This window comes from Sus scrofa, chromosome Y (assembly GCF_054392235.1).
Source record: "Sus scrofa isolate SSC_HxYL_T2T_F1_AM1 chromosome Y, Sscrofa_HxYL_maternal_Yorkshire_Landrace_v2.0, whole genome shotgun sequence".
NCBI lineage: Eukaryota > Metazoa > Chordata > Mammalia > Artiodactyla > Suidae > Sus > Sus scrofa.
In genome coordinates this window covers 20065092-20087544 of record NC_139402.1, presented here as the reverse complement: position 1 = coordinate 20087544, position 22453 = coordinate 20065092, and positions in this window count along the sequence as shown.

Genomic DNA, 22453 nt, shown 5'->3' with positions numbered 1-22453 from the left:
GTTTAGATTGTCTTGGAGTTTTGTTGGGTGTTTTGAATGGGAGAGAGCATGTGGGGTGTATGGTATGTCTTTGTCAGCTTTCAGCTTATTTGTAGGACTCTTAGCTGTTGTGTCCTGTTGTGCCCTGGGAAGGATGAGTGTGGAGGTGTGTGTTGTGTGTGAAAAATATGGTGGTTGTCAGGGGTTGTGCATGCACGAGTGTGTGGCATGTGGTGTGTTCTTGGGTGTCAGAGGCTGTGTGGTGTGTGGTTGTTTGGGTGTTTTTGTTGGGAAGGTGACCAAAGTTGTGTGTTTGGTCTGTGTCTTCCAGGAAGTGCCTTGAATTATTATCCTGTGTGTATTGAGACTGTGTGTGTGGTGCATGTGTGCGTTGTGTTAGTTTTGTTTTGTGTTGTATATTTTGAGGTATTTTGTGATGATGGTTGTTGTGGGTGGTATTTTGTGCATGGTGATTTTTATGGCACATGTCAGGGCTGTCTTTTCCCCCACTGTGGGCTTGGAATTTGTGTTTGTCTTTTGCAGTGGTGCAGGCTCTTTGGTGTTGTCCAGGGATTGTGGTGGGATAAGATTACTTTGGGTTGAATTTTATGTTTGGCAAGTTAAATATGTGATCTTGGTTCGGTTTTTGAGTGGTTGCTTTTGTGTTTTGTGTTATGTCTTTTCCTGTCATTTTATTTTTTTGCAGTGGGGTGGTTTTTTTGCTGTGTTGTAAGGTGTTTGGTTTTCATGTCGTGTGTGTGTGTGTGTGTGTGTGTGTGTTCCATTCTGTTTACTGTGGTCTGTTGTGTTGAGTTGTTTTTTAGATAATGTTATGTGTGCACATATGTGGTGTGTTTTGATATTGTGTGTGTTGTAATATATGTTGAAATTGTGAGTGTTGGGTGTCTTTGATTGGGGAAAGTAGTGCTGTGTGGTGGGTTTCTGTGAGTTCCATTGGTGGTGTGTTTTCTGTAGCTGAGGTTTCAAGTATGTGGATTTTCTGTGAGGAGGTTAGGCCTGTAGAGTGAGTGGTGTGTTTGTCATATGCTATATTCTCATGGTGTGTGGTGTGTGCGTTTTTGAGTTTGTGGTTTGGGCAATGTATCCTCTATCATCCAAATTGGGGGCTTTGTAGTTCTTCAGGGGGTTGGGTGTTTTGTGTTTGGTCATGGGTGTGTGTTGTTCATATTAGTTGTGTTTTAGGGGTGTCTATGTGTTTTTGTGTGTGGTAGTGATGTGGGCATTGCCTGAGTTGTGTGTTGGTTTCCATGGTTGGTTTGAGATCTTTTGAGGATATATGTGTGCTGTGAAGTAGTGTCTTGCCTGTGGTTTGTGTAGTTGAGAGTTTGACCACGGTTGTTGGTTTGGTATGTGTTGTTTGATGGTGTATTCTGCAGTGGGAGTCTCTGTGTGGTGAGGCTGTGAGGATGAGGTAGTGTGTATGTTTAAGCTGCTGTTGGGTGGGCCGTGTGATTTTGGTTGTACATGATGTGACTTTGCTTGGAAGAGTGCCTCACAGTGGTTGATGTGTATTTTTGAGTGTGTGGGTTTGTTTTAGGAGTTGTGAGTTTTGTGTGTATTATGCTAGTATTTTGGTTTTGGATTCAGATATAGGTGTGACTTTGTGGTGTGTGTGGTTTGGTCTAGTGAGTGGTAATTTTTATGGAGATATCCTGGTTGTGAGTGGTGTGTTTCTGTGATGGTTGGGGTGGTTTTTGCCTTGTGTGGAGGTTGAAGTGATTGGGTGTGAGCGTAGGCTGTGCGGTTAGGTGGTGGCATGTGGTTGGTGGGTTGTGTGTAGGAAAGCTATGTGTGGGTATTGGCTGTAGTGTGGGAGGTGTTTGGGTATTTTGTGTATGGGGGGTGTTGTGTTTTATTACTATGTGGTTGTGATGCAATGGTGTGTGTGTGCTCTTGCCATGACCTCTGGGACAATGCCATGGAGCTTCATTGTTTGTGTGTGTGTTGATTGGGTGTGTGTGGTGTGTTTGTGTCTTCTCTGTTCTGTATGGTGGAGAGGGTGGTCTTGGGTCGGGATTTGGGTTTTGTAGTTCTTTTGGATGTTGTAAGTGTGGTGAAAGTTTTGTGCGTATTTGTGGGTATATGTGGGTATATGTGCGTATTTGTGCGTATATGTGCGTATTTGTGCGTATATGTGGGTTTGATGTTGGTGATGGGTGCTGGTGTGGTGCCTGATTGTGGGGGAGCTATGTTGGGTGCAAGCTTGGTGGTGTGTGCTGAGAGTTGTCCTTGGTGTGTTGTGTGATTTTTCAATGGAGCACTTCCCAATGGGAAGTGGGTGAGGATTGGCCTCTGTTTATGTAAGGGTGTGAGTTTCATGCCCTCTGTTGTTGCATGCTGACATTTGTATGTGTGTGATGTCTGACAGTGTGTTCATTCGTTTGAGATAATTTCTTTTGTATTGTGTTGAATAGATTGTGTGGTTGTGTCAGTGCTTGTGGTGTGTTCGGGTGATGTGTGTGTTTTGTGATATTTTTTGTGTTGAGAGTGGGGTGTTTCGTGTGAAAAGTGTCTGGTGTGTTGTGTTTGTGAGGGGATCTGGTGTGTGGGGGGTGTGGTCAGAGTTTTTTAAGGGTTTGAGTGAGCCATGTGGTTCAAGGGAGGAGTGGTTGTTGATTCCCTGGTGTCAGTGGTAGTGTGTGTGGTGTGCAGATGATTGTTGGTGTTTTGGTGGCTTATGCTCTGTTTTGTGTGGGTGGTGGGTTGGGAGGATTGTGTGTGTATCTCTAGAGTGTTGTGCATTTATGCTTGGGGTGGCGTGGTTTACAGTATATTTTGGGGTTGGCTTGTGTGTGTGTTGTGTGATTGTGCGTTTCTGGTGTGTGTTGTGTGGTGGTCTTGGGTGTGATGTGTGGTTCAGTGGTTTAATGTGTGTACATATGGTGTAGCTGTGAATGGGTGCTGTGGGTCCTGTGTTCGGCTGTGTGCATATGTGTGTGAAGGTTGTGTTGTGGGTGGATGCGTCTAGGGTTCCTGGGTCTAGCCTGTGTTTGTGGGTTGCAGGGACTAATATTTGTCCCTGGTGTAGGTGTAGTGTGGAAAGGGTTAGCATGGGTTATGTTGATGTCTTGATAGTCCTGTGTGGTATCTTTGAGTGTGATGGGCATTTTGGATGTATTCAAGCTGTGCTGTGTGTCTTGCATGTTGCCCATGTGCCTATGTCCATATGTGGTGAGTTTGGTGCATTGTGGTTTTGTGTGGTGTGGTGTGGTGTGTTTTGGAGCAGGTTGTGTGGATGGAGTGCTGGTGTGTGGTTGTGTGATATTTGCGCCATCTTTTTCTGCATAATGTGTCAGCCTTGTGTAGTAGAGTTTTGGGTGTGTGGTGTGGATCCTGTAACTCTGAGTGTGCTGTGGGTGGTGTGGGTGTTGAGCACCAGTATCTGTGTGTGTGTTGTGAGTAAAGCATGGTTGAAGTTTGTGTGTTTTGAAGTTGGGAGGGTTATTTTGTTGACTGGATAGGAGCATGTATCATCCAGGTACAATGTGGTTGGGTATTTTGTACAGGGAGTGTGTATGTGTGTCTGTTGTGTTGGCATATATTTCGTGCAGGATGGTGGTGGGAGGGTTGTGGTTTGTGTGGTTGGATTGGTGTGGGGTTTGTGTTTGTTGATATGAGTGAGGGAGAGGATGTGGGGTAAGTTGTGTGCCTTTGTCAGTGTTCAGATTAGTTGTGGGGCTCTGAGTGCATGTTTCCTGGGAATGAGGGGTGTGTGCAGGTGTGTGGTGTGTGTGTAAAGCATTGTGATTTTCAGGGGTTTGTGCCTGTATGAGTGTGCAGCATATGTGTGTGTCCTGGAGTGTCATGGATTCTGTGGTGTGTAGATGTTTGGGTGTTTGTGGGAATTTGACTATATGGCTGTATCTGTGCTGTGTCTTCCAGGATGTGGCTGGCAGTGATCATCATGTACATATTGGGACAGTGTATTTGGAGCATGGGTGCGTTGTGTGGGTTTTCTTGTGTGTTGTGAAGTGTTGTGTCATGGGGTAGGTGTGGTGTGTGCTTTGCGGATGGGTGATTAATCTATCAGGTGTCAGGGACGTTTTTGCCTCCATTGAGTGCTGGGTGTTTTGTGTATTGTGCAGTAGTGAGGGATTTGGGGATGGCTGGGAGGTCTATGGTGAGAGGGGATTGGATTGGGTTGTATTTAGTGTTTGTCAAGGTATATTTTGGGTCTTGGTGCAGTTGTGGATTGGTTGTGTGTGTTGGGTGGAATGGGCTTTCCTGCTTAGCCTCTGTTGTTTTTTGTGGTGTGGCTTGTTGTGGTGTGTAGATTTGGTGTCCTGTGTGGGCGTGTGTGCCATTCTGTGTGGTGTGGTGCGGGTTAGAGAAAGGGATGTGTGCATAGTTGTGATGTGTGAATATTTGGGGTGTGTTTAGTTGTTTTGTGTGTTTTTATGTATGTTTCATTGTAGTGAGGGCTGAGTATTTTTGTTCAGGATACAGGAGTGTTGTGTGTTGGTTTGCTGGGACTTCCTGTGGTGTTGTGTGTTCTATGGCTTGGTTGTGTGTGGACAGTGTTGGTGTGAGTTGTGTGTGGGGTGTAGTGTTTTGTGTTATTGGTGTGGAGATGTGATGGAATGGTGTGGGTGTGTTGTTGCCATGAACTCTGGGCCAGTGCTGTGGATCATCAGGGTGTGTGTGTGCTTTGACTTGTGTGTATGGTGAGTTTGTGTCTTCTCAGTACTGTGTGGAGGAAAGGGTGTTCTGGGCTTGGGATATGGGTTGTTATAGGTGTGGTGAAAGTTTTGTGAAGTATTTAATCCTTATATGTGGGTTTGTTGTTGGTGATGGGTTCTGGTGTGGTGCCTGCTTGTGAGGGAGCTATGTTGAGTGCAAGTTTGGTGGTGTGGGTTGAGAGGTGTCTTTGGTGTGTTTTGTGATTTTTGGATGGACTTCTTCCCATTGGGTTGTCGGTGAGAAAGGGCCTCTGTGCTGTGTGAGGTTATGAGTTTCATGTATTACACAGTTGCATGCTGACAGGGATATGCATGTATTGGGTTGTGGTGTGTTCATTTACTTATTAGAATTTCGTGAGTATTGTGTGGCATAGTGTTCGTGGATGCGTATGTGCTCATGGTGTGTTTGGGTGATGTGTGTTGTGTCATGGTGTTTTGTGTGTTGGGAGTGGGGTGTTTGGTGTGAAAAGTGTCTGGTGTGTTGTGTGTGTGATAGGACTGGTGTGTGGGGTGTGTTGTCAGGTTGGTGTGAGAGTTTGTGCTGTGTGGTTCAAGGGAGGACTGATGGCTGGTTCCCTGTGGTGAGTGGTGGTGTGTGTGGTGTGTGGCTTATTGTTGATGTGTTAGGTGCATGTGCTGTGTTTTGTCTGGGTGGTGGATTGGAAGAAATATGTATTTGTCTTGTAGAGAGTTGTGCATTTATGCTTACTGTAGGATTGTTTGGATTGTGGTTTGGGGTTGTCTTGTGTGTGTGTTGTTTGGATTTGTATTTCTGGTGTGTGATATGTGGCTGTGTTGGGTGTGATTTTTGGTTCAGTGGTTCAAGTTGTGTGTGTATTGTGTATATGTGAATGGGTGCTCTTGGTCCTGTGGGTGGGTGTACCTCTGTGTGTGAAGTGTGTGTTGCTGAGTCTAGCTTTCCTGGGTATGGTATTGGACTTGGCTATATTTGTGGGTTGCAAGGCCTGATATTTCCCCCATGTTGTGGGTTTAGTTTGTCAAGTTGTGTCATAGGATGTCAGTGTCTTTATAGACCCATGTGATGACTTTTTGTGTGTGATGGTCATGTACTCAAGCTGTGCTCTGTGTCTTGTGTATTTCCAATATGCTGATGTCTGTATGTGGTGAGTTTGTTGCATTGTTTCTGTGTGTTTTGTATTGTAGGCTGTTATGTGGATGGTGTGCTGCACTGTAGAATCTGTGTGGTGTGTGGTTGTGTCATATCTGTGTTGTGTGGTTGTGTCATATCTGTGCTGTGTTTTTGGGCATGGTGTGTGTGCCTTGGGTGGTAAAGTTTTGGAAGTGGTGTGTGGGTCCTGTAGCTCTGAGTGTGCTTAGGCAGTGTGATTTTGGTGGACCAGTGTCTATGTTTGTTGTGGGTAAAGTGCAGTTGCTGTCTTTTGTGTGTTTTGAGGATGTAGGGATTTTATGTGGTCTGGTTCTGAGAGTTTTTCTTCCAGGTGCAATGTGGTTTTCTGCAGGGTGTGTGTGAGTTTGTGTGTTGTTGAGGCATGGAATTTGTGCAGGATGGTTGTGTGAGGGTTGTGTTTTGTGTGATTGGATTGGTGTAGGGTGTGTGTTTGGTGATATGAGTTTGAGAGAATGTGTGTGGTAGGTGTTGTGCCTTTGTGTCTTTGTCAGGTTTCAGCTGAGTTGTGGGGCTCTGAGTGCATGTGTCCTGAGAATGAGGAGTGTCCAGTTGTGTGGTGTTTGGTGTGTGTGCAAAGCATGGTGGCTGACAGGGGTTTGTGCAAGTCTGAGTGTGTGGCAAGAGTGTGTGTTCAGGAGTGTCAGAGGTTGTGTTGTGTGTGGTTGTTTGGAGGTTTGTGGTGGGAAGTTGACCATAGATGTGTATCTGGTCTGTGTGATTTTGGTGGACCAGTGTCTTCAAGGAAATGTCTGGCAGGGATAATCACGTGTGGATTGGGAAAGTGTGTTTGGTGCATGGGTGCATTGTGTGGTTTTCTTGTGGGTTGTGTGTTGTGAGGAGTTGAGTTATGGTGGTAGTTTTGGCATGTGCTTTTTGGATGGGTGATTAATCTGGCAGGTGTAAGGACATGGTTGTCTCCCATGTGCACTGGGTGGTTGTGTGCATCTTGTGCAATAGTAAGGGATCTTTGGGTGTGGCTGGGAGGTCTATGGAGAATAGTGATTGTATTGGGTTGTATTTTGTGTTTGGCAAGGTATGTGTGGGGTCTTGGTGAGGTTGTGTATTGGTTGTGTGTTGGGTAGAATGGGTTTTGCTTTCTAGGCTCTGTTCTATTTTGTGGTGTGTTTTGTTCTGTTGTGGTGTGTGGTTTTGGTGTCATGTGTGCGTGTGTGTGCCATTCTGTGTGATGTGGGGTGCTGTGGTGTGGTGGTGAAGTGCGGTGTGGTGTGGGATAGAGAAAGTGAAGTGTCTTTAGTTGTGATGTTGCACATATTTGGGGAGTATTTAGCTATTTTTTGTGTTGTGATATATGTTACAGTGTTGTGAGTGTTGGGTTTCATTGGTCTGCGTAAAGGAGTGCTGTGTTGTGGATTGTTCTGCCTTGCTGTGGTGGTGTGTATTCTGTGGCTGCGTCATAAGTATATGTTTTTTCTGTGGGAATGGGGGGTGTGGTGTGTGTAGTGTGATTGTTGAGTGCTCTGCTTTCATGGACAGTGGTGTGTGTGTGTGTTTGAGTGTTTGAGCATATAATCCAGATATGCTGCTTTTGTTTTCCTCAGGTGTTTGGGGTGTGTGTGGTGTTTGAATGTTTGTGGTGTGCATTTGGGTTGTGCATATGAGGCATGTTTTAGGGGTGTGCATCATTGTTTTGTGTTTGGTGGTGTTGTGGGCATGTCCTGAGTGGTGTTTTGGTCCCCATGTTGTGCTTGTGATTGGTTGAGTCTATGTGTGTGTGCTGTGAAGTTTTGTGTGTCCTGTGTTTTGGGGGTTTGTTGGTTTGACAGCTGTGTTGTGTTTGGTATGTGTTGTTTGATGGTGTGTTCTGCAGCGGGAGTCTGTGAGTGGTGAGGATGTGAGGATGAGGTTCTGTGTGTGTGTTTTACCCTCTGTTGTGTGGGCTGTGTGGATTTCGTTGTGCATGATGTGCCTTTTTTGGAAGTGTGTCTCGTGGTTGTGTGGTGTTGAGTGTGTATGGTGTGTTCAGTGGTGTGAAGTTTATGTATATTTTGCTTGTGTTTTTGGTTTGAATTCGGAGATGGGTGTTACTTGGGTTTCTGGGTGAGTGGTTCTTGTGAGAGGCTATTATTGTGGAGAGCTCCTGGGGGTGGGTTTTGTGTTTTTGAGGGTGTTTTGGTGGTCTGTTTTATTGTGTGTAAGTTGATGTGTTTGGGTGGTTAAGGTAGGCTTTTTGGTTTGTGTTGTTGCATGTTGTTGGTGGGTTCTGTGGGTAGTAGACATATGCGGGTTTGGGGTGTCTTGTGAGAGGTTTTGTGTGTGTCATGGATGGTGTGTGATTTTGTGTGTTCTTGGTGTGGTGTTGTGATGAAATGGTGTGGGTGTGTTGATACCTTGACTTCCTGATTCGTGCCTTGGAGTTTCATTTTACTTGTGTTCCTAGATTGTGTGTGTGTGGTGTGTTTGCGTCGTCTCAGTGCTGTGTGGTGGAGAGGTTGGTCTTGGGTCTTGATTTGGGTTGTGTATTTCTTTTGGATGTTTTAGGTGTGGTGAAAGATTTGTGCATTGCGTTTTCCTTCTTTGTGGGGTTGGCGTTGTTGATGGTTGCTGGTGTGGTACCTGCTTGTTAGGGAGCTATATTGGGTACAAGCTTGGTTCTGTGTGTTGAGAGGTGTCCTTAGTGTGTTGTGTGATTTTTCGATGGAGATCTTCCCATTATGCTGTGGCTGAGGGTGGTCCTCTTTGCTGTGTGAGGATGTGAGTTTCATAGTCTCTGAGGTTGCATGCTAACAGGGATATGTATGTGTTGGGTGGTGGTGTGATCATTTGCTTGGGAGGATTTCATGTGCATTGTGTTGAATAGAGTCTGTGGTTGTGTCAGTGCTTGTGGTGTGTTTGGGTGATTTGTGCGTTGTGTATTGTGGCATTTTGTGTGTTGGGAGTGAGTTGTTTGGTGTGAAAGGTGTTTGGTGTTTTGTGTTTTTGAGAGGATCTGGTGTGTGTGGTCACTGTGGTGTGAGTGTTTGATTGTGACATTTGGTTAAAGGGAGGTGTGGAAAGAGGTTCCCTGGAGTCTGTGGTTGTGTGTGTTGTATTGAAGTGTTGGCATGTCGGTGCATGTGCTGTGTTGAGTGTGTGCGGTGGATTGGGAAGATTGTATGTCTTGTAGCGTGTGGTTGTGCATGTATTCTTTGAGTTGGTTTGGTTTGTTGTGGGTTGGCTTGAGTGTTGTGTGGTTGTGTGTTTCTGGTGTGCATTGTGTGGTTGTGTTAGGTGTGATATGTGGTTTAGTGGTTTGATTGGTGTGTGTATTTTTTAGCTGTAAATGTGTGCTCTGCGTCCTGTGTGGTGGTGTTCTTCTCTGAAAATTTTGTGGTGGGCAGATGAGACTAGGGTTTCCTGGTGTGGTGTTGGGCTGGCCTGCATGTGCAGGATGCAGGTCCTGGTATTTGTCCCCTGCTGTGGGTGTAGTGTGGCAAGGTTTTGTGTGGGATAATTTGGTGTCTTGATAATCCCATGTGGTGTGTTATTTTTTTTGATAGGCTGTGTGGTTTTACTCAATCTGTGCTTTTTCTTGTGTGTTTCCAATGTGCCTATGTCTGTATGTGGTGAGTTTGGTACCTTGTGGTTGTGTGTGCTGTGGTGTGTGGTGGAGGATGTTGTGTGGATGTTGTGCTACATTTCAGAGTCTGTGTTTTGTGGTTGGGTGATATCTGTGCTGTGTTTTTGCGCATGTTGTTAGAGCCATATAGTAGAGTTTGGGTGTGTGGTGTTGGTCCTTTAGCTGTGAGTGTGCTGTCAGCCATGTGGGTGTGGAGGACCCATGTCCATGTGTTTGTTTCAGGTAAATCTTTTTTGCTCTCTTGTGTGTATTGTGAGGATGGAAGGGTTTTTTCGTGTGGACTGGATAGGAGGTTGTCTTCTCCATGTGCAGGGTGATAGGGTGTTTTCTGCAGGGAGTGTGTGCGTGTTTACGTTGTGAAAGCATGATTTTTGTGCAGAATGTTGGTGCAATGGTTGTGTATTGTGTGGTTGGATTGGTGTGGGTTGTGTGTCGAGTGATGTGAGTGTGAGAGACTGTGTGGTGTAGGTGATGTGCCTTTTTCAGGGTTCAGCTGAATTGTGGGGCTCATAGTTCATGTGTCCTGGGAAGGATGTCTGTAAAGGTTTGTCGTGTGTGGTGTGTGTGAAAAGTATGTCGGTTGTCAGGGGTTTGTGCAAGTGTAAGTGTGTGACATTTGTATGTTTTCTTGGGTGTTAGAGGTTGCATGGTGTGTGGATTTTTGGGTGTTAGTGGAGGGAACTTGAACATAGGTATCTGATCTGTGTCTTCCAGGAGGTGCTTGGCAGGGATAATTGTGTGTGGATTGGGACAGTGTGTTTGGTGCATGGGGGTGTTGTGTGGGTTTTCCTGTGTGTTGTGAGCTGTTGTGTGATGGGGTATGTGTGATGTGTACTTTATTAATGGGTGATTAATCTGACAGGTCTCAGGGATGTGGTTGCCAACCTTGTGTGCTGGGTGGTTGTGAGTGTCTTGCACAGTGGTGAGGTAACTTTGAGTGAGGCTGGGGGATCTATGGTGAGAGGGGATTGGATTGGGTTGTATTTTGTTTTTAGCAAGGTATGTGTGGGGTCTTCGTGTGGTTGTGGATTGGTTTTGTGTTTTGTGTGGAATGTGTGTTCCTGCCTAGTCTCTGTTGTGTGTTGTGGTGGTGTTTGTGTGTGTGTGTGGTATGTGGTTTTGGGGTACTGTGTCATTTTGTGTTCTATTCTGTGTGGTTTGGTGTGGTGTGGTGTGGTGTGGGTTAGAGAGTGAGATATGTTCACAGTTGCGATGTGTGCCTGTTTGGGGTAGGTTTAGTTTTTGTGTGTGTTGTGATGTATGATGAAGTCTTGTGAGTGTTGTGTCCTTGGGATAAAGGAACTCTGCGTGGTGGGTTGCTGTGTGTTGCTGTGGTGGCATGTGTTCTGTGGCTGAGTTGTGATGATGAGTTTTGTCTTTGGGGATGGGATGCCTGTAGTGTGTGTGGTATTATTTTGTCATGTGCTCTGCTTTCATGGACTGTGGTTTGTGTGTGTGTGTTGGGGGTGTATAGCCTATAGTCATGATATGCTGCTTTTGTGTGCTTCTGGGGTTTGGGTTCTGTGGTGTGTAGTGGGTGTTTGTTTTATGTTTGTGGGATGTGCATATGAGATATGTTTATGGGTGTGCTTCATGGTTGTGTGTGTGTTGGTGTTGTGGGAGTGGCCTCATTTGTGTGTTAATTCCCATTGTGGGTTTGTGATCAGTTGAGTATATGCGTGTGTACTTTGAAGTTTTGTGTGACCTGTAGTTTTGGGGGCTGAGGATTTGACCACTGTGTTTGGTTTGCTATGTGTTGTTTGATAGTGTGTTCTGCAGTGGGAGTCTGTGTTGTGAGGCCTGAGGGTGAAGTTGTGTGTGTTTGATATGGTCTAGGGTGGTCTGTGTTTTTTCTTGTGTGTGATGTGCCTTTGGTCGGAATTTTGTCTCAGGGTGGTTGAAGTTGTGTGACATTGACTGTTTAGGAGGTGTTCAGAGATGTGGGGTTAGTGTGTATTGTGATACTATTTTTTGGTTTAGATTCGGAGATGGACGTGATTGGGGGTGTTTGTGGGTGGGTCTTGTGAGAGGTTATATGTGCGGAGAGCTCCTTGTGGTTAGTTTTGTGTTTTTGTGAGTGTTGTGATCTTTTTTTTTCCTTTGTGGTGGTGGATGTCTTTGTGTGTGAAGGTAGGATGTTTGTTTTGGGTGTTGCATATGGTTTTTGGATTGTGTGGGGGCAGTCTTGTGTGGGGTCAGTCTTGTGTGGGGTCAGTCTTGTGTGGGTGTTGGCTGTCTTGTGGGAGGTGTTGGGGGTGTTGTGTGTGGAGTGGGGTGTTATGTGGTATCATTGTGTAGTTGTGTTGTAATGGTGTTTGTTTGGTGTTTCCGTGACCTCTGGGCTATTGCCCTGTAGCTTCATGTTACGTGTGTATTGACTGTGCGTTTTTTGTGTTTTTGTCTTCTCAGTGCTGTTTTTGACAGGGTGCTCTGGGGTTGGGATTTGGGTTGTGTAGTGCATTTAAATTTCATAGGTGTGGTGAAAGTTGTGTGTTTTGTGGTCATGATTTAGGTGGTTGATGTTTACGATGGGTGTTGGTGTGGTGCCTGCTTGTGAGGAAGCACTTTTAGGTGCAAGCTTGGTAGTGTGTGTTGAGAGGTGTCCTTTAAGTGTTGATTGATTTTTGGTTGGGGACTTCCCATTGGGCAGTGGGTGAGGATGTGTCTCTTTGCTGTGTGAGGGTGTGAGTTTCATGCTTTCTGCAGTTGCATGCTGATAGGTGTATATGTCTGATGGGTGGTTGTGTGTTCATTTGCTTTGGAGGATTTCGTGTATTTTGTATTGAAGCGAGTGTATGGTTGTGTCTGTGCCTGTGATGTGTTTGGTTGATGTGTGTGTTGTGTCTTGTGGCATTTTTTGTTTTGGGAGTGGGGTGTTTGGTGTGAAAAGTGTCTGGTGTTGTGTTTGTGAGAGAATCTGGTGTGTGTGGGTGTCATCAGGGTGGTGAAACAATTTCAGTGTGCTGTGAGTTTCAAGGGAGGGGCGGTGACAATTTCCCTGGGGTAGGTGGTGGTGTGTGTGGTGTCTGGATGTTGTTGGTGTGTTAGATGCCTACTCTGGGTTTTGTGTGGTTGGTAGATTGTGAAGATTTTTTGTGTGTCTTCTATAGAGTGTTTGTAAGTATATGCTTGCTGTGAGTTGGTTTAGAATGTGGTTGTGTGTTTCTTGTGTGGTTGTGTTGGGTGTGATATGTGGTTCAGTGGTTTAGAGGTATACATAATGTGTAGCTGTGAGTGGGTGCATGGGGTCCTCTTTGGGGCTGTGCATCTGTGTGTGAATATTTTGTAGGTGGAAAACCTAGATTTCCCTGGTGCAGAGTTGGGCTGGCCTGTGTTTGTGGGTTGCATGGCCTGATATTTGTCCCCTGCCGTGTGTGTAATGTGGGAAGGGTTAGCATGGGATATGTCAGTGACTTTAGACTCGTGTGGTGTGTCTTTGTGTGTGATGGTCAGTGTGAATATACTCAAGCTGTGTTGTTTGTCTTGTGTGTTGCATATATGCATAGTCTGTATGTGGTGAGTTTGCTCCTTTGTGGTTGTGTGTGGTGTTGTGTGTGGTGGAGGGTGTTGTGTGGGTTGTGTGCTGAATAGTTGTCTGTGTGGTGTATGGTTGTGTGACATATGCATTGTGATGTTGGGTCTGGTGTGTGTGCCTTTGTTGTTACTGTGTTCAGTGTGGGCTGTGGGTCCTCTAGCTGTGTGTTCTGTGGGTTTTTTGGGTGTGGAGGACCAGTGGTTGTGTGTGTGTTGTGGGTAAAGCATGGTTACTATCTTTTGTGTGTTTTGAGGCTGGGAGGGTTTTTAATGTGGTCTGGATAGGAGTATGTTTCCACAAGGTGCAGTGAGGTTAGGTGTTATCTGAAAGGAGTGTGTGGGTGTATGTGTTGTGTTGGTATGGGATTTGGGCAGGATGGTGGTGCAAGGGTTGTGTTTTGTGTGGTTGGATTGGTGTGGGGTGTATGTTGGTGATGTGAGTGTGAGAGAGCTTTTGGTGTAGGTGGTGAGACTTTTCAGAGTTCAGCTGATTTGTGGGGCTCTGAGTGCCTGTGTCCTGGAAAGGATGTGTGTGCACACTGTTTGGTGTGTGGTGTGTATGCAAAGCATGGTGGTTTTCAGGGGTCTTGGCACGTGTGAGTGTGTGGCATGTGTGTGTTTTCTTGGATGTAAGAGGTTGTGTGGAGTGTGGTTGTTTGGGGGTTTGTGGTGGGAAGCTGATCATATGTATGTATCTGGGCTGTGTCTTCCAGGAGGTGCCTGGCAGGGATCATGGCGTGTGGATGGGGATATTGTGTTTGGTGCATGGGTGCATTGTGTGGGTTTTCCTGTGTTTTGTGTGCCCTGAGGTGTTGTGTGATGGTGGTAGGTTTGGGGTGATCTTTGTGGATGGGTAATTAGTAAGGCAGTTGTAATGAAAGTGGTCACCTCCCTTGGGTGCTGGGTGTTTGTGAGTGTCTTGTGCAGTGGTGAGGGATCTTTGGGTGTGGCTGTGGGTCTATAGTAGGAGGGGATTGGATTGAGTTTTATTTTGTGTTTGGAAAGGTATGTTGGTGCCTTGGTGCTGTTGTGCAGTGATTGTTTGTTTTGAGTGGAATGTGTATTACTGTGGTCTATGTTTTGTTTGTGGTGTTGTTTTTATGTGTGGTGTGAGGATTTGGTGTGTGTGGGTGTGTGTGCCATTCTGTTTGGTGTGGTGTGGTGTGGGTTTGTGGATGTGATGTGTGTGTAGTAGTGATGTGTACACGTTTGGGGTGTGTTTGGTTTTTTGTATGTGGTGATGTATGTTGAAATGTGAATGTTGAGTGTTTTGTCTGTGTAAAGGAGTGCAGTGTGTTGGGTTGCTGTGCCTTGCAGTGGTGGTGTGTGTTCTGTGTTTTGGTTTTGAAGATGTGTTTTGTCTTAGGGTTGGTAGGCCTTTAATTTGTGTTGTGTTGTGTTTGTCATGTGCTCTGCTTTCATGGTGTGTGGTGTGTGTTTTTGTGTGAGTGTGTTTGTTGGGTGGTGTAGCATCTATAGTCATATATGCTGCTTTTTTGGCTTCATGGGTTTGGGGATTGTGAGGTGTGTGGTTGTTGAGTGTTTGTGGTATGTATGTGGGTTGTGTATACCAGATGTGTTTTATGGGTGTTCTTTGTGATTGTGCGTGTGGTGGTGTTTTGGGTGTGGCCTGAGGGGTGTGTTAGTTCCCATCATGGGTTTGTGATCAGTTGAGTGTATATGTGTTTGCTGTAAAGTTGTGTCTGTCCTCTGGTTTGCGGAGTTGAGGGTTTGACTGCTGTGGTGTGTTTGGTAGGTGTTGTTTGATGGTGTGTTCTGCAGCAGGAGTCTGTTTGTGGTGAGGCTGTGCATATCTGATTGTGTGTGTTTGAGATGCTATTGGGTGAGCTGAATGGTTTTGGGTGTGCATGATATATGATTTGGATAAAAGTGTGACTCAGCATGTTAGATTTTGTGTGGTGTTTTGTGTGTTGAGTTGTTCGCAGTTGTGAGGTTTGTGTGTAATTTGCTTGTGATTTTGGCTTGGATTCCGAAGTGGGTGTGACTTGGTAGTGTGTGTGTGTGGTTCTTGTGAGACGTTATTTTTATGGAGAGCTCCTGGGTGTGGTTTGTGTGTTCGAGGGCTGGGGTGATTTGGTGACTATTGTGGAGGTGGATGATTTTGAGTGTGAAGGTAGGCTGTGTGGGTTAAGTGGTTGCATGTGGTTGGTGGGTTGTGTGTGAGACAGACGAATATGGGTTTGGGTTGCATTTTGGGAGGTTTGGGGGTGTTTTGTGTGTGGGGTGTGATGTTGTGTATTATTGGTGTGGGGTTGTGATGGAATGGTGTGTGTTTGGTGTTGTCATGACCTCTGGGACCATGTTGTGTAGCTTCACTTTGCATGTGTTCCCTCATTTTGTGTGTGTGGTGTGTTTGTGTCATATTGTTGCTGTATGGTGGACAGAGTGGTCTGGGCTCGGGATTTTGGTTGTGAATTGTGTTTGTATATTTTATATGGGGTGAAAGTTTTATGCATTTTGTGGTACAGTTATGTGGGGTTGATGTTAGTGATGGGTTCTGGGATGGTGCCTGTTTGTGAGGGAGCTATGTTGGCTGCAAGCTTGGTGGTGTGTGTTGAGAGGTGTCTTTGGAGTGTTGATTGATTTTTGGATGGAGGACCTCCCTTTGGGCAGTGGATGAGGATGAGCCTCTGTGTTATGTGAGTGTGTGTCTTTCATTTGGTCTTTGGTTGCAGCTGACAGGGTTATATGTGTGTTGAGTGGTTGAGTGTTCATTTGGGAGGATTTCAAGTTTGTTGAATAGAGTTTTTGGATGTGTTTGTGTGATGTATGTGATGTGTCTTGTGGTGTTTTGTGTGTTGGGTTGGGAGGATTGGTGTGAAAAGTGTATGGCCTTGTGTTGTGTGTGTTAGAGTATATGGTTTGTGGGGTGTTTTCAGGATTGAGGATTGAGTGTGCCCTGTGGTTCAATGAAGGTGTTGTGGCTGCATCCTTGGGGTCAGTGGTGGTTTGTGTGTTGTGTGGAAGAGTGTTAGCATGTTGGGTGCATGTACTCTGTTGTGTGTGTGTGGTGGATTGGGAATATTTTGTGTGTGTCTTTTAGAGAGTTGTTCATGTATGCTTCGTGTGGGTGGTTTGGAGTGTGGCTTTGGTTTTCTTGTTTGTGTGCTCTGTGTTTTTTTTTCTGCTTTTTTTTCTGCTGTGTGTTGTGTGTGATGTGTGGTTCAGTGTTTTGAGGTGTATGCATATAGGATAGCTCTGAATATGTGCTGTGTGTCCTGTGTGGGACTGTGTGCCTCTGTGAGTGAAGGTTGGGTGATGGGTGGATAAGTCCAGAATTCCTGGGTATGGTGTTGGACTGGAATGCATTTGTGGGTTGCAGGACCTGATATTTGTCCACTGGTGTGGGTGTAGTGTGGCAATGGTTGGTGTTTGATATGTCAGGGTCTTGATAGACCCATGTGGTATGTCTTTGTGTGTGACATTCAGTGTGGTATTACTCAAGCTGTGCTGAGTGTCTTGTGTGATGCCCCAGTGCCTATGTCTGTAAATGGTGAGTTTGGTGCATTGCTATTTAGTGTGGTGTTGTGTGTGGTGGAGGGTGTTCTGTGGATGGTGTGCTTCTTTGTAATTTCTGTGTGATGTGTAGTTGTGTGATATCTCCGCCATGTTTTTGTGCATGGTCTGTGTGCCTTGGGTGGTCGTTTGTTGGATATGTTCTTTGGGTCATGTATCTGTGAGTGTGTTCTGGGCTATGAGGGTGTGTTGTAAAGTTAAAGAGTGGTTGATGTGTTGTGTGTGTTGTGAGATGGGGAGGGTTATTTGTGTGGTCTGGATAGGAGCATGTATCCTCCAGGTTCAGTGTGGTTGGGTGTTTTCTGCAGGGTGTATGTATTGTGTGTTGTGGCAGCATAGAATTTGTACCTGATGGTAGTGTAAGTGTTGTGTTTTCAGTCTTTGGATTGTTGTGGGCTGTGTGTTGGGTGGTGTGATTGTGAGAGCTTGTGGAGTATATTGTGATCCTTTGTCAACTCTCAGTTGATCTGTGGGGCTCTGAGTGCATGTGTCCTGGGAAGGTTGAGTGTGCATGTGTGTGCTGTATGGTGTGTGTGCAAAGCATGTTGGTTGCTAGGGACTTGTGTATGTGTGAGTGTGTGGCTTATGTGTGTGTTCTGGAGTGTCAGATTTTAATTCATGTGTGGTTCTTTGGGGGATTGTGGTGTTAAGCTGAATGTAAGTGTGTATCTGGGTTGTGTCTTCCAGGAGGTGATTGGCAGGGATCATCTTGAGTGGATTAAGAGAGTGTGGGGGGTGCATGTGTGCATTGCATGGGTTTTTTGTGTGTTGTGTGTGTTGAGGTGTTGTGCAATGTTGGTGGTTTTGGCTTGTACTTTGTGAAAGGGTGAATTTTCTGGCAGTTCTCAGGGTCATTGTAGCCTCCCTTGTGAACTGGGTGATTGTGTGTTGTGAACTGGTGATGGATCTTTACATGTAGCTGGAAGTCTATATAGATAGGGGATTGGATTTGGTAGTATCTTGTTTGGCAAGGTATGTGTGGGGTATTGGTGTGGTTGTGGAATTGTTGTTTATATTGGGTGGGATGTGTTTTCCTCTCTAGTCTCTGTGGTGTTTTGTGTTGTGGTGTGATGTGTGGTGTTCACTTATGGTATCATGTTTGGGTGTGTATGCCATTCTGTGTGGTGTGGTGTAGGGTGGTGTGGTGTGCTGTGCTCTTTGGTGTGGTGTGTTTTTGGGTAATGTGTCAGTGTGTGTTGTATTCTGTGTGGTGTGGTGTGCGTTAGAGAATGGAATGTGTGTGTAGTTGTGATGTGTGTGCGTGTTTGGGTTTTGTTTAGCTCTTGTGTGTGTTCTGATGTATGTTGAAGTGTTTTGAGGGTTGGGTGTATTTGGTTGTGGTAAAGGAGTGCTGTGTGGTGGGTTGCTCTGACTTCCTGTGATTGTGTGTGTTCTGTGGCTGGGTTTTGAGGATGTAATTTGTGCAGATGAGAGGACTGTAGTGTGGGTGGTGTTGGGTTTGTAATATGCTCTGTTTTCATGGTGTATGATATGTGTGTTTTTGAATGTGTGGGTTGGGTGGTGTAGCCTATATGCTGCTTTTGTGTGCTTCCGGGATTTGGGGTGTTTATGCTGTGTTGTGGGTGAGTGTTTTATGGGTGTGGTTTGTGCATACCAGGTGTGTTTTATGGGTGGGCACCATCATTGTGTTTGTGGTGGTAGTGTGGGTACGGCCTGAGTGATGTGTTGGTTCCCATGTTGGGTTTATAACAGTTGAGGATATGAATGTGTACTGTGAAGATTTATGTGGCCTGTGGTTTAGGGGGTTGAGGGTTTGACCACTGTGTTGTTTTTGGAATGTGTTGTTTAATGGTGTGTTTTGCAGTGGGAGTCTGTGTGTGGTTAGGTTGTGAGAATGAGTTGGTGTGTGTGTTTGATCAGCTGTTGGGTTGGCTGTGTGATTTTTGTTGTGTGTGATGTGACTTTGGCTGGAAATGTGTCTCAGTGTGTTTGATTTTGTGTGGTGGGGTGTTCAGAGGTGTGAGTTTTGTGTGTATTTTGCTAGTGTTTTTGGTTTGGATTTGGAATTGGGTGCGACTTGGGGGTATTGGTGGGTGGATCTTGTGAGAGGTGTGGAAAGCTCCTGGTGATGGGTAGTGTATTTGTGCTTTGGTTGTGGTGGTTTGGTGTCTTGCATGGTTGCGAATGTGTTTGGGTGTGAATGTAGGCTGTATGGGTTGGGTGTTTGCATGTTTGGTGGGTTGTGTGTTGGGCAGTCATATGTGCGTTTTGCCTGTCTATTGGGAAGTGTTGAGTGTTGTGTGTGGGATGTGGTGTTGTGTGTTATTGGTTTGTGGTTGTGATTGAATGGTATGGGTGTAGGGTTTCCATGACCTCAGATACCAGGCCATTGATCTTCATGGCAGATGTGTGTGTGTGGTGAGTTTGTGTCTTCTTGGTGCTGTGTGGTGGAGCGGGTGGTCTGGGGTCGGGATTTGGGTTGTGTAATTTTTTGGATGTTGTAAGTGTGGTGAATGTTTTGTGCCTTTTGTGGCCCTGCTCTATGGGTTTGATTTTGGTGATGGGTGCAGGTATGGTGCCTGCTTGTGAGGAATATATGTTGGCTGCAATTAGGTGTTGTGTATTGAGATATGTCCTTGTTGTGTTGTTTGATTTTTGGATGGAGATCTTCCCATTGGGTGGCAGGTGAGAATGATCCTCTGTGCTGTGTGAGTGTGTGTTTCATGTTCTCTGTGTTTGCATTCTGACAGTGGTATGTGTGTGTTGGGTTGTGTGTTCATTTGCTTTGGAGGATTTCATGTGTTTTGTGTAAAATAGAGTGTGTGATTTTGTCAGTGCCTTTGGTGTTTTTGGGTGATGTGTGTGTTGTGTCTTGTGGTGTTTTGTGTGATGGGACTAGGATGATTTGTTGAAAATTTTCTGGTGTTTTGTTGGGTTTGTGAGAGAAGATGGTGATGGGGTTTTGGTCAGGGTGGTGTGAGCATTTTAGTGTACCATGTGGTTCAAGGAATGTGTGGTGGCTGGTTCCCTGGGAATGGTGACTATGTGTTGTGTGTGTAAGAATGTTTGCATTTCAGGTGCATGAACTGTGTTTTGTGTTGGTGGTTTATTGGGAGGATTTTGTGTGTGTCTTTTAGAGTGTTGTGCATGTATGCTTCACGTGAAGTGGTTTGGAGTGTGGTTTGGGGTTGGCTTGTGTGTGTGCTGTGTGGTTGTGTGTTTTTTGTGAGTAATGTGTGGTTCTGTTGGATGTGATATGTGCTTCAGTGATTTGAGGGGTCTGAATAATGTATAACTGTGAAATAGTGCTGTGGGTCCTGCGTGATATTATGTGCCTGTGTGTGAAGTTTGTGTTGTGTGTGGATGTGTCTAGGTTTCCTGGGTGTGGTGTTGGACTGGCCTGTGTTTTCAGGTGGAAGGGCTTTATATTTATCCCCTAATGTGGTGTAGTTTTTCGAGGGTTGGTGTGGATTAATAGGGGCCTTGATAGACCCTTGTGGTGTGTCTTTGTGAGTGTTGGGCCATGTGGTTTACTCAAGCTGTGCTGCTTGTCTTGTGTGTTGCCCATGAGCCTATGTTTGTGTGTGATGAGTTTGGTGCATTGTGGTTGTGTGTGGTGTGGTTTGTGGTGGGTGATACTTTATGGATTGTGTGCTGCATTGTAGTGTCTGTATGGTGTGTAGTTGTGTGATATCTTTGCCATGTTGTGCATGGTGTGTGTGCCTTGGGTGGGTGTGTTGTGTTTGAGGTGTGGCTCCTGTACCTATGACTGTACTGTGTGCAGTGTGTGTGTTGTGTGTTCTGGATAGGAGCATATATCCTCCAGGTGAAGTGTGGTTGCGTGTTTTCTGCAGGATGTGTGAGTGTATTTTGGAGGCATGTAATTTGTGTAGGATGGTGGTGGGAGGGTTGTGCTTTGTGTGGTTTGGTGTGGTGTGTGTGTTGGGTAAAGTAAGTGTGAGAGAGCATGTGTTGTGCCTTTGTCAGCATTCAGCTGAGTTTTGGACCTCTGAGTGCACGTGTCCTGAGAAGATTTAGTGTGATGTGTGGTGTGCGTACAAAGCATGTTGCTTGCCAGAGGTTTGTGCATGTGTGAGTGTGTGGCATGTGTGTGTGTTCTGGAGCGTCAGAGGTTTTGTGGTGCATGGTTTTTTGGGGGTTTGTAGTGGAAAGCTGACTATAGCTGCATATCTGTGCTGAAATGTATGTGTGGGGTTTTGGTGCAGTACTTGTGTTTTTGTATGTGTTGGTTGGAATGTGTTTTCCAGTCTAGGCACTGTGGTATCGTTTACATGTTGTGGTGTTTTGTGTGGTGTGTGGTTTATGTGTCATATGTGGGTTATCATGCCATTATATGGTGTGGTGTGTTGTGGTCTTGGTTAGAAAACTTGTGTGTGTAGTTATGATGTGTGTATGTTTTGGGTGTGTTTAGCTGTTGTGTGTGTTGTGATGTATGTTGAAGTGTTGTGAAGTTTGGGTATCTTTGGTCAGGGTAAAGGGGTGCTATGACCCCCTTTGCTATGACTTCCCTTGGTGGTGTGTGTTCTGTGGCTGGTTGTAATGATATGTTTTGTCTGTGGGGATGGAAGGCCGGTAGTGTTTGATGTTATGTTTGTCGTGTAGTCTGCTTTCATGGTGTGGTGTGTGTGTATTTGTGTGTGTGTGTGTGTGTGTGTGTGTGTGTGTGTTGGGTGATGTAGTATCTATTGTCCAGATATGCTGCTTTGGTGAGCTTTAGGGATTGGGAGATGTGTGTTTTGTGGTGGGTAAATGTGATATGGGTGTGGGTTTTGCATACAAGGTGTGTTTAGGGGTGTGTGTGTGGTTGTGTGTGTGGTGGTGGTGTGAGCATGGCCTGAGTGATGCCTTGTTTCCCATGGTGTTTTTCTCATCAGTGAGTATATGTGGGTGTACTGTGAAGATGTGTGTGGCCTGTGGTTTGGAGGGTTTAGTGTTTGACCACTGTGGTGGGTTTTGTATGTGTTGTTTGCTGGTGTGTTCTGCAGTGGGTGTGTGTTGTGAGGCTTTGCATAAGAAGTGGAATGTGTGTTTGACCCATAGAAGGGTGTGCTGTGGTTTTTTTATTTTGCATGTTCTTGATATGCATTTAGTTGGAAGTGTTTCTCATGATGATTTATGTTGTGTCCCATGATGATTTATGTGTGTTTTGTGGTGGGTGTGGTGTTGATTGTGTCGGGGTTGTTTGGAGGTTTAGGGTTGTGTGTATTGTGCTAGTGTTTTTTATTTGGATACAGAGGTGATTGTGACTTAGGTGTCGTACTGTGGTACTTGTGTGTGTGGTACTTGTGAATGTGGAGAGCTCGTAGGGGGGTGTTATGCGTTTGTGTCAGTGTTGTGGTGGTTTGGTGTCTTGTGTGGAGGTAGATGAGTTTTGGTGGGAAATTACTATGTGTGGGTTTGGTGATTGCATGTTATCGATGGGTTGTGGAGGCAGAAGAGTGTGGCTGTTGGCTCTCTTTTGGGAGATGTTGGGGGTATTGTTTCTGGGGCGTGGTGTTATGTGTTATTGGTGTGGGTTTGTGATGTAATGGTGTGGGTGTAGTGTTTCCATGACTTCCATGCCCATGCCTTCGAGCTTCATAGTGCATGTGTGCATTGATTATGTTTGTGTGGTGTTTGTGTCTTCTCAGGCCTGTGTGGTGGGGAGGGTTGTCTGGGGTAGGGATTTGGTTTGTTTAGTGTGTTTGCATGTTGTAGGTGTGGTGAAAGTTTTGTGGTTTGTGTGTTCCTTCTATGTGGGGTTGATATTGGTGATGGGTGATGGTGTGGTGCCTGCTTTTGAGCAAGCTGTGTTGGGTGCAAGCTTGGTGGTGTGTGTTGTGAGGTGTCTTTAGTTTGTTGTGTGATTTTTGGATGGAGTTCTTCCAATTGGACAGGAGGTGATGATGGGCCTCTGTGCTGTGTTTGGGTACCATTTGGTGGCAGGTTGGAAGTGGCCTCTGTGCTGTAGTAGTGTTTGAGTTTTGTAGGCTTTGTGATTTCATGCTGACAAGG